Raw genomic sequence first — 19,186 nt, forward strand, 5'->3', positions numbered from 1 at the left:
AATTGGCCCACCAACTTAGCTTCATGCTTTTTTTCTCCCTACACTGCTTGTCTACGTTACAGGAAGGAGACAAACATTGTAATGCATATTGTTTCCAGGCTTTGTTTGTCAAGTTCTGTTGTCACCTAGTGTCTGGAATGGTGATTAATTGTATTGGCACTGGCGGAAAGCTCATGTCCAAAGTTGCAGTTGCTGCCGAAACTGTCGGAAAATTTTTCAAGGTAAGACCTACACATCTTGTCTGAACAAAAGAATGCAATGACTATCATCAACGAAGACATAATGAACATAATTCAATCATGTCCAAATATGTTCAAATTATTATTTTTTCACAAATCGATATAAATGGTTTGATTTTCCACCTCTCCTGTAATCTTTGTGAAATGTTAGCCAATTTAAAGTGGTGAAAATAGCTTGAAAACAAATTAACACTGCTAACACTGCCGCTCGTGAACGTAATTTCGTTGAGCTCCAGCCAGAGAGCCCAGTGCCTCGGCTGGGGAGCCCGTTCTGGGCACGCCTTTGTTGAACACGGTTGTGCAAGGGAGAACACAGAAGGTGGGCTGGCGTAGCGGCAAGAGTATAGCTCCAGCCGAGGAGCCTCCCCCAGAGAGTCATCTTTCTTTAATGTCTGCACGTTTGTTTAGACGAGTGGCAACAGAAAGGTTGGCTACATTCCAGGTGGCTGGCTCTTTTGTCAAAATCAAAGTGCTGCTTCCATGCAAAAGGGCGTGACCCATGTCGTGCATCACAAAGGTAAGATGATGTTTCATGTATATCCACTTCATGCATTTAGAAGTCGGCCCATTGGTTTAGACTTTAAAGAAGGTGTTTGTGTGGGACAGCCGTTTGGCACCATCGGTGCTTGAAATATGTTTTGCCGTGCCCGCGGACTTTGAAGTGCTGGATGCCGCAGAGTTATGTTTAGACTTTTTTAATCAATCCATGGGCCCAGATGCAGCACGGGTAAAAAAAAACAACAACAACCTTATAATGATAAAAAACATTGGTACAAGTGTTTCCTCGCCTGGACGCGGGTCACCGGGGCCTCCCCCTGTAATCAGGTATAAAGGTGAGGGTCGAAGGCTAGCTGCCTTCACCCATGGGGCCTGGCCGGGTACAACCTGAAACAGCAACGTGAGAGCCCTTTTGCTGTCATAAGAGGAGTCGAATATAGACAGAGAAGTAGACATGACACAAAAGTTGAAAAGTAAAAGTTTCTTTCGTATCAACAGAGAGCAGGTCTGGGCACTTAAGAATACGTTCAGAAAGATGTTTAACTCCCACCTCCGGCAGAATCGTAAATGGCAAATGAGCTGCATTTATTTCATGCTTTATCTACACCATATGGTCCCCAAAATGATTCACATTCACCCATTCACACACACATTCATACACCACTGGGAGGCTGCTGCCATGCAAGGCAAGAGGTTCAGCGTCTTTCCCAATACGCTTCATCATGGTCACCAGGATTGAAGATCAATTCCACAACAAATACTTTACCACTGCACCTGATTTTGTTCCTCACTCTACCATTCATGGAAGAACCACACAAGAGACAGTTTGGCTATTTCACACATTTTGCAAGCGGGGAGAGTCAGCATCAACTTTGGGACTGTTGGAGTAATCTCGGGAAAGCCTTGGCCTGCCAGACCAGGAGGCCTTATATTTTACGAGTTTACGACTCTCCTTTAAACTAAATACTTTGTATTTAGTTTAAAGAAAGTCTATTGATCCCCGTCAGCTTTATGGTTCCTTCCTGTCCTTTTGTGTTTGTTTTGTAAGAAGTCTTCAATGACAATGAGCAGGTCTTCTTTGCTTGCGAGATGTTCTTTGTTTAGGGAATTCATTCCTTTTAGTTAACTGTAGCTTTGATTCATAGATTGTAGATGATAGAAACTGGATATATACAGTTTGAAGAAGTCACATTGAAGTTATCCCATATTTACTCAATGTTCGTTTAAGGAACTGTATACCAGTTACCTTACATTTACTTAATATGTGTTGAAATGTTTAAGTAGGGCTAGATATTATTATTATTATGTGTTGTGTTAGTTTACTAAGAAGATAAACTTAGCAAGGGTTTAGTTGCATTGTTCCACAGGTAAGCGACATTCAACGTGCTTCAAGTTATCTGATCACAGTCGAGGAGGAGTCGGCCACTCATGGAGAGGACAACTGGTTGGGGGAAGAAAGCAGACTCTGCAGTCCCAATGCGGGGGTCGAGGGCTGACAAGTGCTAGATCACACTACACTACATTCCTTAGCTAATCAGCGTTGCTACAGCCACTATCTCCCCTCCCTTTAGTGTAGCAACGCCTCTGTAACCAGGGCAACCAAGACATTAAAAAGAGGAGCACGTGGAGGAGGAACTCAGAACTGGTGGAGATTGTAACTGAGCTTCCTTTCTCTATCGTTCTCCTCGCGAGTAAACTCATCCTGGTTGTCTTCTCCTCTTCGTTCCAGCATGTGATTTAATGTCTGATCATATTCAGACCCAACAGGGAGACATACAATTTCTTGGCAGCAACTCAGAACTGTCCTCTCGAAGCAACTGTTTTTATTCTCAACAAGCAAGGTGTGGTGTGCAGAACATGTCCTTAACAGCTGGGGAGTAAAGGAACATAAGAGTTTGATCTTAAAGTAGTTCATTAGACATCCTGTGCATGAGAGTATGAAACTGTAAAGTGCTGAGTGTGTGACCGTGTGAACAAAACAAGATATGTGGTGCAAGGATGTGCAGAATGTTCCAGAACAAAAGATAACCCAGGAGCAGCAAGGACGACAAGATAACCACAGGGCCAGCTGGTAGATAACAACTGGTGACTCTGGAAGGAAAACTACAACCAGGATGAGCGAGCAAGTGATTCTGCAGGAGAAGAAAGACCAATGAGAGCAAGCTAAAGTTAACTGCAGTTTACACATAGCCAATAGAATAATGACAGAATGCCTTTGTTGATGTGCCATTTGCATATTGTGTAGTATAACTCATGGCTGGGCAACTCGGATGTAGAGTACGTCTGCTGGTGGCAACAGAGGCGTACAGAGGTGTATTGAGAGGGACCCGAGACCCAGGTGATGTATTAGATTTGTGTGTTAGGAATAAATCCACTTGTGTGTGAAAATGCCGGCTTCCTGATACCTTTCTATTGCAGAACGAGCGCGCATATTGTTGGATGAGTGGCAGTTGGGTAAGGTCACAAATTGGAGTCAGATTAGTAACTTGAGTTTATGTTAAATTAGAAATTAATTCAAACAGGAGCATCACATCTGGTTCCAGGACCACCAGTACTGGCGCCCCCCAGGGGTGCGTCCTCTCCCCACTGCTCTTCTCTCTCTACACCAACGATTTCTCCTCAGGTGACTCTCCTGTGAAGCTCCTGAAGTATGCAGACGACACGACTCTCATTGGACTGATCCGGGACGGGGATGAGACTGCGTACAGACAGGAGGTGGAGCGGCTGGTCCACTGGTGCAGCCAAAATCACCTGGAGCTGAACCCGCTCAAGACCGTGGAGATGACAGTGGATTTCAGACGAGATCCTTCACCACTTTCACCCCTCACTATCCGCAGTAATACCATACTCTCCTCAGACACCTTCAAGTTCCTGGGTACCACAATCTCACGGGACCTGAAATGGACCGGCCACATAGACTCTGTCCGGAAGAAGGCCCAACAGAGGCTGTACTTCCTGAGACTGCTCAAGAAGTTCAACTTGCCGCGGGAGCTGCTGAAGACCTTCTACACCGCCATCATCCAGTCTGTCCTCTGCACCTCCATCACTGTCTGGTTTGGATCGGCCTCCAAACAAGACAAGCACAGACTGCAACGGACAATCAGGACTGCAGAAAATATCATTGGAATCAACCTCCCATCTATACAAGACTTGTACCTGTCTAGGACCAGGAAACGCGCAAGCAACATCTCTACGGACCCTTCTCACCCAAGTTACAGTCTGTTTGAACTACTCCCCTCCGGACGGCGTTATAGAGCTCTGTACGCCAAAACCAGCAGACACAGAGACAGCTTCTTCCCCCAGGCTGTTGCTCTGATGAACTCACACCACTCTTAGAGTCTCAAAGTCATTGCTGTACAATAACATCCTGCCCTCCACACCCTTTTGGATTGTCTAGACTGCTTGCACTATGTGTCTTCTCTGCATCCATTGCAGCCTGGTCATCCTGGAAGAGGGACCCTCCCATCTGTGGTCTCTTCTCAAGGTTTCTCACTTCCCCCAGTCGGAGATTTGAGTTTTTCCTTGCCCTCATGGGAGTTTAAGACCAGGGGATGGCTGAGAATATTGTCATTGTATTGTCATTTGTCATTTTCACATGGCCTGGGTGTTGTTAGTCACCTAAATGTTGAACAGAGACTGTGATGTAACAAAGTCAAATTCCTTGTTTGGCACGCTCAAACATGGCGAATAAATTCTTGTTGAATCTTGAATCTTGAAAGCTTCTGCTAGGTTCGTTTCTGTTAAACTGGTTCTAGCAAGTTGCAGAGGTGGTCTCATCTCTTTATCTTCACAATGGTCAGCTAGCAGATGTTAAAACTCCTGGGTCGAGCAAAACTCAAGTTTACAGCAAGCACAGGCAGAATTAACAGTTCTACTAAGTCCATCCATCCATCCATCCATCCATCCATCTTCTTCTGCTTATCCGAGGTCGGGTCGCGGGGGCAGCAGCTTTAGGAGAGACTCCCAAACTTCCCTCTCCCCAGCCACTTCATCCAGGTCATCCCGGGGGATCCCAAGGTGTTCCCAGGCCAGCCGAGAGACATAGTCTCTCCAGCGCATCCTGGGTCGTCCCCGGGGTCTCCTACCGGTGGGACATGCCCGGAGGCATCCTGATGAGATGCTGGAGCCAACTCATCTGGCTCCTCTCCACGTGGAGGAGCAGCGGCTCTACTCCGAGTCTCTCCCGGATGACCGAGCTCCTCACCCTATCTCTAAGGGAGAGCCCGGACACCTTGCGCAGGAAACTCATTTCGGCTGCTTTGCCTTTTGGCTCAGCTCTTTCTTCACCACGACGGACCAGTACAGAGTCTGCATTACTGCCGACGCTGCACCGATCCGCCTGTCCATCTCGCGCTTCATTCTGCCCGAACTCGTGAACAAGACCTCAAGATACTTGAACTCCTCCACTTGGGGCAGGATCTCATCCCCGATCCGGAGAGGGGATTCCTCTTTTTTCCGACCGAGGACCATGGACTCGGATTTGGAGGTGCTGACCCTCATCCTGACCGTTTCACACTCGGCTGCGAACCGCTCCAGTGAGAGCTGGAGATCATGGCCTGAAGAAGCCAACAGCACCACGTTATCTGCAAAAAGCAGAGACGAGATGCCGAGGTCCCCAAACCGGACCCCCTCAACACCTCGCCTAGAAATTCTGTCCATAAAAATTATTAACAGAATCAGTGACAAAGGGCAGCCTTGGCGGAGTCCAACCCTCACTGGGAACGAATCCGACTTACTGCCGGAAATGCGGACCAAACTCTGGCATCTGTGATACAGGGACTGAACCGCCCTTATCAGTTGGTTCGGCACCCCGTACTCCCGAAGCACCCTCCACAGAATCTCCCGAGGGACACGGTCGAACGCCTTCTCCAAGTCCACAAAACACATGTGGACTGGTTGGGCAAACTCCCATGCACCCTCAAGGATCCTGCCGAGGGTGTAGAGCTGGTCCACTGTTCCACGGCCAGAACAAAAGCCACACTGCTCCTCCTGAATCCGAGGTTCGACCTCCCGACGGACCCTCCTCTCCAGCACCCCTGAATAGACCGTACCAGGGAGGCTGAGGAGTGTGATTCCCCTGTAATTGGAACACACCCTCCGGTCCCCCTTCTTAAAGAGGGGAACCACCACCCCAGTCTGCCAATCCAGAGGCACCGTCCTCGATGTCCACTCAATGTTGTAGAGGCGTGTCAGCCATGACAGCCTCCCAACATCCAGAGCCTTTAAGAACTCCGGGCAGATCTCATCCATCGCCAAGGCCCTGCCACTGGGGAGTTTTTTAACTACCTCAGTGACTTCGACACCAGAGATTGGAGAGTCTGCCTCAGAGTCTCCAGGCCCTGCTTCCATAATGGAAGGCGTGTCAGTGGAATTGAGGAGGTCTTCGGAGTATTCTCCCCACCGACTCACGACGTTCCTAGTCGAGGTCAGCAGCACACCATCTCCACTGTAAACAGTGTTGACCGTGCACTGCTTCCCCCTAAGTCAGCACTTCAAAATAATCATAAGATCAAAATAAGCCTTACGCCCCCCCCAGAACTTTATCCATGTCGCAGTGGAGGCGGGGGACATTGAGTATGAGCAGAGCTCCATTGTTAAGGCGGCTGATTGGAGCTGTAGCCATAAGGTGGTTGGTGCCTGTTCCCACTAGTTCCCGAACCCACTAGTGTACAATGGCAGTAAAGGACGGCAGGCCAGCTGAAGAGAGAGCTCTATCAGGCCTTTTTGGCCTATGGATCTTCACAGGTAGCAGATGGCCAAACAAAATGCAGCTTCGGCACTTGCTGAAGGAAAAACCTTTCGACTCCGAAAAAGCTTTGAGGAAAATGTGAACCGCAACCTTATGTCAGGAGGTCAAATCTCAGATTCAGGCAGAGCAATGTGATTTTCACCGGCCATAGAAAATTGGACGAACTCTATAGCCTCAGCATTGTCCTTGAGGGTTTATGGGAGTTTGCACATCGAGTCTACATTTGGTTTGCGGACTTGGAGAAGTCGTTTTTTCATTTCCCTCGGGAAAATTCTGTGAGGCGTGCTTCGGGAGTACGGGCTACCGAACTCACTGATCAGGGCAATTTGGTCCCTGTATCACCGATGCCAGCAATAAGTCGGATTCGATTCCGGTGAGGGTTGGCTGCCCTTTGTCACCGATTATGTTCATAACTTTAATGAACAGTATTTCGAGGCACAGCCTAGACATAGACTGTATCCTGCTTTAATGCATCTCTGCTTTTGGTGATGATATGGTGCTGTTGGCTCCTTCATGCCACAATCTTCAACTCTCTGTGGATCGGTTCCCAGTCGAGTGTTAAGCCGTTGGGATGAAAATCAGGACTTATCAGCGCTGGTCTGTCGTAGTGAAGAAGAAACTGAGCTGAAAGGAGAAGCTCTCGCTTTATCAGCTGATCTACCCTAACCTTTCATCACGAGCTGTGGGTTGTGAACGCAAGAACGAGATTCCAGATACAAGTGGCCGGAATGAGTTTCATTCGCAGGGTGTCTGGGCTCCCTTAGAGAGTGAGATAGGGTCGTCCGCCAGGAACTCTGAGTTGAGCCACTGATTAGGATTCTGGTCATGTCCAACTGGAAGGAGGCCTCGGGGACGGCCCAGGCCAAACTGGAGAGACTATGTTTCTCAATTGGCTAACGCCTCGGGATCCCCCAGGATGAGCTGGACGAAGTGACTGGGAAGAGGGCAATTTGGGCTTCCCTGACAAATCTGCTGCTACCCCCACGACCCGACTGCGAATAAGCGGTAGAAAATGGATGGATGGTTGGATGTACTATTGATGTAAGTGTGGTATAGCAATATCAGAAATAATACAACTTGAATAAAGAGGTGCCTGGGAAATCCAAACAAGCTGATGTAACTTTTGAGTTCCTGCTAAGTTGTCACTTTGACAGTTTGAGGTTTCAGAGCGCGACAATATGCATATTCCTACTCTTGTTCACTTTAACATGTGAAAATAGGAACGTGTTCCGCACAATAATCCGGATTTACTTGCATCAAACTGAGATCCTTCGAGCAAAACCGACTATATCCTCCACAAAATCAAAAATATTGTGTTGACTGTTTTAAAAATATTTGTTACAGATTGAAGTGGACATTTACAGGAATAAAATATTCAGCGACATTAAAGTTGTTACAGCTCCAAAGGCAGACAGCAAGACAGACATGGCAGTTAGCTTCCGCTAGCTCCTGTGGCTTGTGGAGGCAGCATTAGCTTTTGATGGCTAAATAGAAGAGATTAACAGAACGATTTGAGCTTGTTACCATCTAGACATGGGGTTCTGTGTTACAGACACCCCGCCGTCAAGGCAGCCTTTTTGCCAGACCAACTGGCTGCATTGCCCGTTTATGCAGCCAAGAAGCTCCCTGACTGTCGCTGACCGCTTTCGCCACCACTGAAGAGGTGGCCAGGAGCACCTTGGTTACCAGACCTCTCCATCGCTGATGCCTACAATTCACACAGACTTTGTAGAAAAAGCAGTGGCATCGATTTGCCAATTAGCCAGCTTGGGTGGGTCAATTTCAGATAACTCCTAAAACAGCTTCAGAGGTTGGCTTTTGGTTGGAGATTTAAAAGTTGGGACTTAGAAAGATTCGAAGCTTCACCGGCCTTCCAATGATGAGGCCATCTGTTTAGCTGTGGCCCTTTAAAGCGGCTCATTTTTGTATAGGTGGCGGAGGGAGTACCCCATAGCTGGACTTCTGTAGAAAGTGTAATGAACCCTTACAGTAAGTCAGCTCACAAATTATTTTGTTTATCTTGGCAACTTATTAAAGACAGATGTGACAAAAACAAAAATGTCCACATACAATTTGGTTATTCCCTGATATTTTGATTGGCAATGTATTTACCATGATTTTGAATGGCCATATTGAAATCTGTTCCTCATGTGATGCACACCAATTTGTGGAGGGAGTGGAGAGGCGAGGTCATATGCCTTATTTGTCATTCCTGCGTCACCTACCCACACCCCCAATCAAGCCAATCATCAGCACCTGCCACTGCTCGTTAGGTCAGCTCTATTTAAACCCGCTAAATCAAGCCAGGTTGTCAGTTCATCTCCTTATCCTGCCCGTGACACAACTGCTCACTGTGCTCTGACCGAACGATTCCCGTTCTTGCCCGTGTTCCGACTCGCCTTGCTTGTTGCCTGTCCTTACCACTCGTCTGCCCTTGACCACATTCTGATTGCCGCCTGCCTCAACCTCCTGGTTACCCCCGACCACGACTACCCTCTTCTGCTCAGCCACACCAGCAAGACCGGCAGTCCAGCGTTCCACTTCCCCTTTTCAATAAAGATTCGTGCTGCATTTGGTTGCCCCATCTCGCCTTCTGATATATTTCCAGTGGGGTGTTTTGAAATAACTATTCAGTGTCTCCTCAAACAGATTCTTACAATTGAAAATGGAATCTAAAAAAACAACATAAATTGACCTTGTGATTGAAAAATGGTAAATCCCAGCCCCATAGTCTTTTTTTTTTTTAATTACAATATAAATCCTTCAAACAATTTTAAGCTTTTGGAATGCTCTCATGCTTGTGTTGTACTCTATTTGTTTTGGATGCATTCCAACGAGGCTCGTCTCGTGCTACAACGCTCAGCGACTCACTCAATTTGTTTTTAATTCCAGTTTGGTTTTCTATGTTTCTTTGCTTATAGTGCATTTCAAGCTCTTGGAATGCCACTGTTGCTGGACAAACGTCAGGTAAATGTGTTACACTATCATGGCTATTTTTTGCTAGCCTACAGAAAACTTTCTTGCCGTTTTCACTGCGGGAAATGGCTTTTAGTACGAGGATATTTCTTTAAATATGTTCATTCATTCATTAATGTCCTTAATATTCATTAAGCCTATATGATTATTTCTTAAATCAGCTAAGAAAAAGGCTTGCCACAACCGAAAAACCCGGTGAGTCTATCTTCCATTGTAAAACATTTAATTGATACAACAATTAATACATGTATGTGAAGTTGATGACAGCCTGGAGAAGAAATGTAGGATGAAACAATGAGTTTATCTGTCAAAAGGAAAATTATCAAATCATGTGATTCAACAATTAAGCATTACTGCATTGCATAAAACACAGCATGAGAGAGCAACAGAGCTTTATGTTTCCTTATGCTGCTTTCACTCCACTTCCCAGGTCAGCATACATTTCACAGGCATATGCAGTCCTCTTCCAGTATGCCACAGAATGCCCAAGAGAATCCTGGGTCAAGTCTCCTTGAAATACTATGACTGCTCTCAAAGTAAATATCTTCTCTATTTGCACCAGACTGGAGGGAATTCAACCAAGACAACTTCCTTACACCTGCTTCCAAGGTCAGTGTCAATCCACACAAGCGGTCCCAAATTGTAACTGTGGGTAACATTCCCTGAACACAGAGCCTTCCCTGTATTGTCGTACACTGGGATGGATTTTCGATTGGCCTGAGGCAGGGAGAGTCAGGAAGGCTGAGTTCCTCTTAAGCAGTAGTCTGAAGATGAGCCATACCTCAGGTCTGCAGTACTGTGAGAAGCATTGCTTTATCAAATTAACACTTGGGAGATTCCTCATTGCTCTCTCAATCACAGTACAGATGTGGCATTGTGCATAAATTTGGAGAGCACCAGAGGTCAGGTGGAGGGTTTGAATATTTACCCCAGCAGTCACACCCTATGGAGTGATGGTTTTCACCAGGTGGAGGAATTGGTTCCCACATTCATTGTTCCGAACAGTCCTTACAAATAAAAAGCGTTCATAAAAAGAATAGCACAAGCACAGAAAAACAGCATCAAATGCACAAGTGTTGAGCAGAGAGATTTTTGATTTGCCAAGTTTATCAGGCTGTTGATGGTTCCCGTTTTTCAACAATGGTACCTTGACTTTTTCCCAGCCCACATATGTATCTATATGCAGCCATTCAGGACAAGGAGAGACATATGAACTTATCTTCCTTTTTCTGGGCGGAACCACGAAGACTGGAAGACTGTTAGCAGCTGTATCTGACTCCTCTTCAAGAACGCTCAATACGGACGCAGCTAACGCTCGCCACGGACGCAGCTAACGCTCGCCACGGACGCAGCTAACGCTCGCCACGGACGCAGCTAACGCTCGCCTGATTTACCGGGGAACAGCAGATTGAGCTGTCAGAGATCGCTGGGACCAACATAAGATTCAAGATTCAAGAGTTTTTATTCGTCATGTTTGAGCGTGCCAAACAAGGAATTTTACTTCGGTACATCACAGCCTCTGTTCAACATTTAGGTGACTAACAACACACGGGACGTGAAAAATGACAAATATTCTCAAACATCCCCTGATTTTAAACTCCCAGGAGGGCAAGGAAAAACTCAAAATCCAACTAGGGGAAATGAGAAACCTTGATAAGAGACCACAGATGGGAGGGTCCCTCTTCCAGGATGATCAGGCTGCAATGGATGCAGAGAGGACACATAGTACAAACAGTGTAGACAATTCACAAAAGCTATGGGGCGGCAAAAAATCCTGACCATGTCCACGGGGGAAGTCGAGGACAAAAAAGTCACTTGACTTCTTTTCGGAAGAAGTTTCTGCTGTGAGGATTCAGCAGAAAAACATCTTGGCACTGGTGGAAGAGGTGATGATAGAACTTTATCCCACAGCAGGGAAATTTAGTTGTCACAGCAGCACACAAGAGTGCAAGAATAGAGAATAGTGCCAAATGTAAAAATATAAAATGGATAAATAACAGACAAGGACAAACACAATCGCCACTAGTAGCAGTAGAGACGAAACACAATTTCGATCAGGTGCCACGCATGTTGTAGAGTCCGACAGCAGTGGGAATGAAGGACCTACGTGTTAGGGTTTACAAACCATCTTGATCGTATGATTATGTTGGAATGTAGACTAGAATTATTTACTGTGTTTAAGCCTTTTACCTTTCCTTGACTCTGAAAAGTTTAACCATTCAGTTGTTGAAACTTTCCAAATGGTGTGGAAACATTCTTGCTTAGTTAGTCATTTAAAATGCTCCACTAGTTTCTGTTTCTACGACCTTGTAAAACAATGAGCTGGGACTCTCCGCACTGATTAACGAGTTGCTGAGGTGACCACCAAACATGTCCAATGTCACCCCCACCCTACTTGTTCTCAATAAATATGCTCTTGTAAGAGACTAACGGCAGACTTTGTTCCAACATTGCTGTACCTACAGTAACGAACATACTCTCCACTTGCAAGTGCTTAAAGGGCATACTGTCTCCCATGTTGTTCTTGCAAAACAAGTTAGAGTGGGAACATCTCTAACACTGCGGAATCTCTCCTTCCTATACCGTAATAGTCTGCTGCTGAAGGAGCTGCTCAGGGACCGCACAATGTCATGGAGGGGGCGAGAGGTGTTGTCCATGACGGATTTCAGCTTAATTAACGTCCTTCTCTCACCCACAACCTCTATGGAGTCCAGGGGACAGCCCAGGACAGAGCTCGCTCTCCTGACCATCTTATTTAGTCTCCCTTTGTCCCGATCCGTACTCCCCTCACCCCAGCAGACCACAGTGTAGAGGATTGCTGAGACCACCACAGAGTCATAGAAGGTCCTGAGGAGAGCCCTGCACACACCAAAGGACCTCAGTCTCCTCAGCAGGTGGAGGCGACTCTGGCCCTTCTTGTACAGGGCGTGTGATCAGTCCAGTCCAGTTTCAAAGTCAAAGTCAGCTTTATTGTCAATCACTTCACATGCCAAGACACACAGAGATCGAAAATGCGTTACCCACCATCCCACGGTGACAAAACATATAACAAAACAACAACGCAAAAAGTAAAATCAAGAAGGCACATACAATGAATAAACAAGAGTGACGAATAAATCGAAATAAATAAACAAATAAGAGGAGCAAAAATGGAGCAAGTGTGCATACAGCAGACAGTCAGAATACAGCGCGAGAGTAGTGCAAGGCAGCCAACATCATGATGGCTGGTGGAGCACTTGCTCGCCTGAGTTTCTGCAGGTCCAGGAAGCTGTCACTACGTGTTGGAAAATTAACATGCTGGTGAAGCTTAGGAAAAACAGACTTCAGGTCCGCATGATTAAAATCCCCAGCGAAGATGGTGAAACCGTCAGGGTGCGCCGTCTGTTGTTTACTGAGCCTGGTACAGATCACTAAGAGCCACGATCCTGTTTGTTGTCAAGGCGAACACCCAGGAATGTGTAGTTCTCCACTACCTCAATGTCCAATCCCTGGAGATTCACCGGAGTGAAGTGGGGCGCTGTCCTCCCGAAGCTCACGATCATCTCCTTCGTTTTGTTGATGTTCAGGTGAAGCTGGTTGAGCTCACACTAGCTGACAAAGTCCTTGATGACTGTCTTGTACTCCAGATCGTTCCCCTCAGAAAGATATCCAACAATGGCCGTGTTGTCGGAGAACCTCTGGATGTGGCAGTGTGTGGTGTCGTGGGTGAAGTCTGAAGTATACAGAGTGAAAAGAATAGGAGAGAGAACCGTACCCTGGGGGACACCTGTGATGCAGCGCACCACGTCAGACTCACAGCAATGTAACCTCACGTACTGCGGCCGGTCGGTGAGGAAGTCTGTAGTCCATGCAGCCAGGTGTTGGTCCATTCCCACCTTCTCCATCTTCACCCTGAGCAGTGACAGCTGGATGATGTTAAAAGCGCTGGAGAAAGAAGAACATGATCCTCCCAGTACTCCCGACGTCCTCCAGGTGAAGCAGTGATCTGTGCAGTAAACAAATCACTGCAACGTCCACCCCAACACCGGGCTGGTAAGCAAACTGCAGGGGGTCCAACTGCGCACCCACCAGTGAAAGCAGGTGACCCAGGATGATCCTCTCCATCAGGTGGGAAGTCAAGGCAATAGGCCTGAAGTCGTTAGTCTCCTCGGGGCGTGCCACCTTCGGTACGGGGACCACGCAGGAGGTCTTCCACAGGGCTGGAACTTTGTTCAGGCTCAGGTTGAACAGGTACATGGCCATGCCACTCAGCTGGTCCGCACAGTCCCTCAGCAGTCTCGGACAGATGCCGTCTGGGCCTGGGGCCTTGCCTGCCTTGATCTTACTGAGGTGACTCCTCACCTGAAGATCTGTAAAGGAGAGGGGGGTGTTGGAAAACTGGGATGGGGGAGTGAAGACTGAAGAGTGTCTTCGGGGGGGTCAGAGGGGGTTGGTGAGCTGGTGGGGGGGCTGGAGTGTTGAATGTGGCAGGCTGAGGCGCGGAGGGGCAGGCCGGGAAAGGTGAGGGGTGAAGGGGCGGGGGGAGGCAGAATCAAATCTGTTGAAGAACAGATTGAGTTCATCCGCCCAGTCCTTGTCCCCACCAGTTGGTTTCCAATCAACCCCTTTACCATGAGATGGACTGCAGACCCCTCCAGATATTCCAGGAGTTGTTAAGCTCCATATAACAGGGACATCTTAACAAAGGATAAGTTATCTATTATTCATTATAATAGCCGAAGTATATATGCAAATTTTAGTAGCATTAGAGAGTATTTAAACACATTCAAACAACCATTTAATATAATTACTGTTTCTGAGACCTGGATTACGGATGAGAAGGGAATGCATTTTTAGATGGAAGGCTATGAATTCATACATAATAGACAGAGTAAATCTGGTGGTGTTGCAATCTATGTTGATTTGAATATGAATTTCAAGATTTTGGAGGCTATGATGCAGGTGGTGGACAACCTTCTTGAATGTCTCACAATACAGATTTGTGTTGAAAATAAAATTAAAATTATTATAAGCTGTCTATAGAGCTCCTGGTTCTAGCATTGGCAAGTTCACAGAATGGATAGAAAACGTAATAATACAAAAAAGGAAACAAAAATATATTTATTTGCGGGGATTATACCTTTGATATATAGAATCCAAATAAGCAATGAAATATTGATGATTTTTTTAATTTAATGCATAGCCTGAGTCTCTTTCCTACAATCACTAGACCCAGTAGAATAACATCACAGAGTGCTAGTCTTATAGATAACATATTCACCAACGTGATAGAAAACAGGACAACAAGCAGGTTATTAATTACTGATATTACTGACCACCTTCCAGTATTCACCGTATATGACAATAATTTCAAAATTGAAATAGGGGAGTATAAACAACAAAGAAGAATAAGAACAGATGAGATAATTGCTACACTAAAATATTAATTTAATGGAGGAGAACTGGGATACTATATACAACAAAAATGTAAACAAAGCATACAATAAATTAATGACTATATTCACTTCATTATTTAATAAGCATTGTCTGATCAAGGAATATAATTAAAAACTAAATATAAGAACAGTCCATGGTTAACTAAAGGCTTAAAAAATGCCTGTAAAATGAAAAGAAAATACTCTATAGGAACTTCATAAAACAAAGAACAGAAGGTGCTGAAGATAAATATAAAAGATATCAGAATAAGTTAACTAATTTTACAAGATTAGGCAAAAAAGGAAAATAATAAGGGGATGTGGACTCTGCTAAAAAAAAAATAAAAAAAAATAAAAAAAACATTAGAGAAGGTACTGAACACAAATTACCTAAATATTTTGTTATAAATAATATTGAAAATTATAATATGGAAGAGGTGGCAAACAGTTTTAATCAGTTCCTTGTAAATGTTGGGCCTGAAATAGCGAAAAACATACCAAATCCAGGGCCGAATGTAGACAACAGAGATACATTAATAGAAAGGAATCCCTACTCAATGTTTTTGAAGGCAGTTGAGGAAAATGAAATCATTAACATTGTAAAACAATGCAAAAACCGAACATCTACCGACTGCAATGGCATTGATATGACGTTAGTTAAGCAAATCATTGAGGGGATTTCAAAGCCACTTGTGTACATCTGTAATTTGTCATTTCTAACTGGTACATTCCCAAAGGAGATGAAAATTGCTCAGGTCATTCCACTTTATGAAACTGGGAGCAGACACAACTTTACAAACTACAGACCTATCTCAATATTGCCACAACTCTCAAAAATATTGGAAAAGCTTTTGAACCCTTGTATTATGTTGAGAAAAAACTACATTTATTATGTTGCGGGTCCATCTGACCCGTATAGTGTAAATCCACTCAAAACAGTCATAAAATGAAGTGAAACCAATAAGAACTTTATTTTAGATTATGCAAACATTCAGAAGAGATTAACTAACCCTAACCCTCTTCCACACACACCTGGTTCTGAATGTTGATTCAGAGGCAATCAAAAGTAATCCCTCGTTTATCGCGGATAATTGATTCCAAAAACCACCTGCGATAAGGGAAATCTGCGAAGTATGGTCACCAACAAGAAGTACTGGGCAGGCTAACGAGTTAGCGGAAAGATGCTAATTCGCGATCGTGCTAACACGCGAAAACGAACTTCTAAAGGAATGTAAACAAACATTTGGAGTAATACAACATTGTCCTAAAGGTTAAACATGTTTCCTCAATTCAGAAGTTTTATTTTGACTTTTAAATGTTTTTTTTATTTTGAAAAATGTATGTAATGAAGCTGCAATAAATTAAATGCGAAGTAGTGAGGGATCACTGAAGTGACCCCAAATACACCAGAAGTGACCTCAGGTAACCAGAAGTGACTCCAAATAAACCGGAAGTGACCACAGGTAAACAGGAAGTGCCCCTAATCAGACCGGAAGTGACCCAAATAACCCGGAAGTAACCTTTCTAAACCAGAAGTGACCCCAAATAAACCAGAAATGACCTCCGCTAAATCGGAAGTGACCCAAATAAACCGGAAGTACCCCTAATCAAATCAGAGAGACATGTTTATTTTGGATTTAAACAGCTACTTTGCGTCTGGGTCAAAATGTCCCACAACATCATCTTTGTATACAAACTGTGTGCAGACATTTCACAACACATCAAAGTGTCCAGATTATACGTAGCAGTTCATGACCCTAGAGGAGAAAAAGTCACAACATTTCATGGCAAAAAAGAAAGGATAACCTGCACTTTGGTCAACACAAAAATTGAAATGGGTCAGATTTCCTACACTGGATAGGCTGTGTCCAAAGTTGAACTTATCTATTCAAGCGTTAAAGCAAAAAAAGGCGTTTTGGATAATTTCATTTCCTCATTCTACATTTCTCTACCGATTTAACCCATTCCAACTTTCAATTGTAATTCAAAATTTTCAAATTTGAAATTCGACCAAATCAAAATTTTGTTTTTCTACTCTAATATCTACATTTTTCAACCAATTCAACCCATTACAACTTTCAATTGTAATTGTAAAATCAAAATTTTGTTTTTCTACTCTAATTTTCTACATTTTTCAACCTATTCCAACTCTCAACTCTTCATTTTCTTCCTACCTATTCCCCAAATTCCCACTTACCATAAATTCCACATTTTCAAGTTTGAAATTCCATCACATTATCCAAAATTCCATTTTCACCTCTAATTTCTACATTTTACAACCGATTCAACCCATTCCAAATTTCAACTCTTCATGTTCTTCCTACCTATTCCCCAAATTTCCACTTACCATAAATTCCAAATTCTCCAAAATTCGGTTTTTCACCTCTAATTTCTACATTTTTCAACCGATTCAACCCATTCCAACTTTCAACTCTTCATCTTTTTCCTACCTATTCCCCACCTTCCCACTTACCATAAATTCCACGTTTGAAATTCCACTAAATTCTCCAAATTCTGTTTTCACCTCTAATTTCTACGTTTTTCAAACGATTCAACCCATTCCAACTTTCAACTCTTCATCTTTTTCCTACCTATTCCCCAACTTCCCATTTACCATATATTCTACATTTTCAAATTTGAAATTCCACCAAATTTTCCAAAATTCTGTTTTTCACCTCTAATTTCTCAATTTTTCAATTTTTGAACTGATTCAACCCATTCACCTTATGCTTGCCATATTCACCCCTTTCACCCCCACTTCCACTATGCTTCCACAATTCAACCCTTGACCCCCACTTACAGTATGGTGGCCATCTTGGATTGACCCAATGAACCCTGGATGAACTGGAAGTTCTCCAAATCAAACCGGAAGTGACCCCAAATACACCAGAAGTGACCTCAGGTAACCAGAAGTGACTGCAAATAAACCGGAAGTGACCACAGGTAAACAGGAAGTGCCCCTAATCAAACCGGAAGTGACCCAAATAACCCGGAAGTAACCTTTCTAAACCAGAAGTGACCCCAAATAAACCAGAAATGACCTCCGCTAAATCGGAAGTGACCCAAATAAACCGGAAGTACCCCTAATCAAACCAGAAGTGACCCAAATAAACCGGAAGTGACCTTTTAAAAGCGGAAGTGACCCCAGATAAACCGGAAGTGACCTTTTAAAACCGGAACTGACCCAAATCAACATCATTCAACAGCATTCCCCAAGACGTTATTCAAATTCTTCGCCTTCACACACAATTTCTCCAGAAATCGCATTTTATAGTTTATGAATATAATTTATTAATTATACACTGCTCAAAAAAATTAAAGAAACACTTTGAAAACACATCAAATTTCAATGGTAAAAAAAAAAGTTGGATATCTATACTGATATGGACAGTTTAATGTCTCAGGAACAAAAGAATGCCACAAATACAAGTTTTCAGCCTGCAGAGGGCTTGGTATATAGACACCCCAAAACTCAAAGTGAAAAAATGATGTGGCAGACTCGTCCATTTTGCCTAAATTCAATTTCTGCAATTCAAAACTCTTTTCAATATCTTGTGTAGCCCCCACATGCTTGTATGCACGCTTGACAACGTCGCGGCATGCTCCTAATGAGACGACGGATGGTGTCTTGTGGGATGTCGTCCCAGATCTGTCTAAGGGCATCAGGGAGCTCCTGCAAAGTCTAACGAGCAACCTGGCGGCATCTGATGGACCAAAACATTATGTCCCAAAGGTGTTCTATCAGGTTTAGATCAGGTGATCGTGAGGGCCATTCAATTGTGTCAATTCCTTCATCCTCCAGATACTGTCTGCACACTCTTGCCACATGAGGCCGGGAATGTCGTGGATCAGGAGGAACCCAGGACCTACTGCACCAGCGTAGGGTCTGACCATGGGTGCAAGGATTTCATCCCAATACCTAATGGCAGTCAGACTGCCATTCTCTAGCCTGTAGAGGTCTGTTCGTTCCTCCATGGAAATGCCTCCCCAGACTATCACTGACCCACCACCGAACCGGTCATGCTGAATGATGTTGCAGGCAGCATAGCGCTCTCCTTGGCTTCTCCAGACCCTTTCACGTCTATCACAGGTGCTCAGGGTAAACCTGCTCTCATCTATGAAAAGCACAGGGCGTCAATGGCGGACTTGTCAATTCTACGGTTCTATGGCTTATGCCAATTGAGCTCCACGGTGCTGAGTAGTGAGCATAGGGCATACTACAGGACGTCGTGCCCCGAGGCCACCCTTGTGAAGTCTGTTTCTGACTGTTTGGGCAAAAACATTCACACCAGTAGCCTGCTGAAGGTCAT

At 44.6% G+C, this 19,186-nt stretch overlaps 1 protein-coding gene across 8 annotated transcripts in view; it reads right to left on the reverse strand.

Annotated features, from left to right (window-relative positions):
• Positions 1 to 19,186, reverse strand: part of itpr3 (inositol 1,4,5-trisphosphate receptor, type 3) — a 321,535-nt gene that overhangs the window by 189,140 nt on the left and 113,209 nt on the right. The gene's annotated exons all lie outside the window — the stretch shown is intronic.

Source organism: Syngnathus leptorhynchus, chromosome 1 (assembly GCF_054491065.1).
Source record: "Syngnathus leptorhynchus isolate UIUO chromosome 1, UIUO_Slep, whole genome shotgun sequence".
NCBI classification, from domain to species: Eukaryota; Metazoa; Chordata; class Actinopteri; order Syngnathiformes; family Syngnathidae; genus Syngnathus; species Syngnathus leptorhynchus.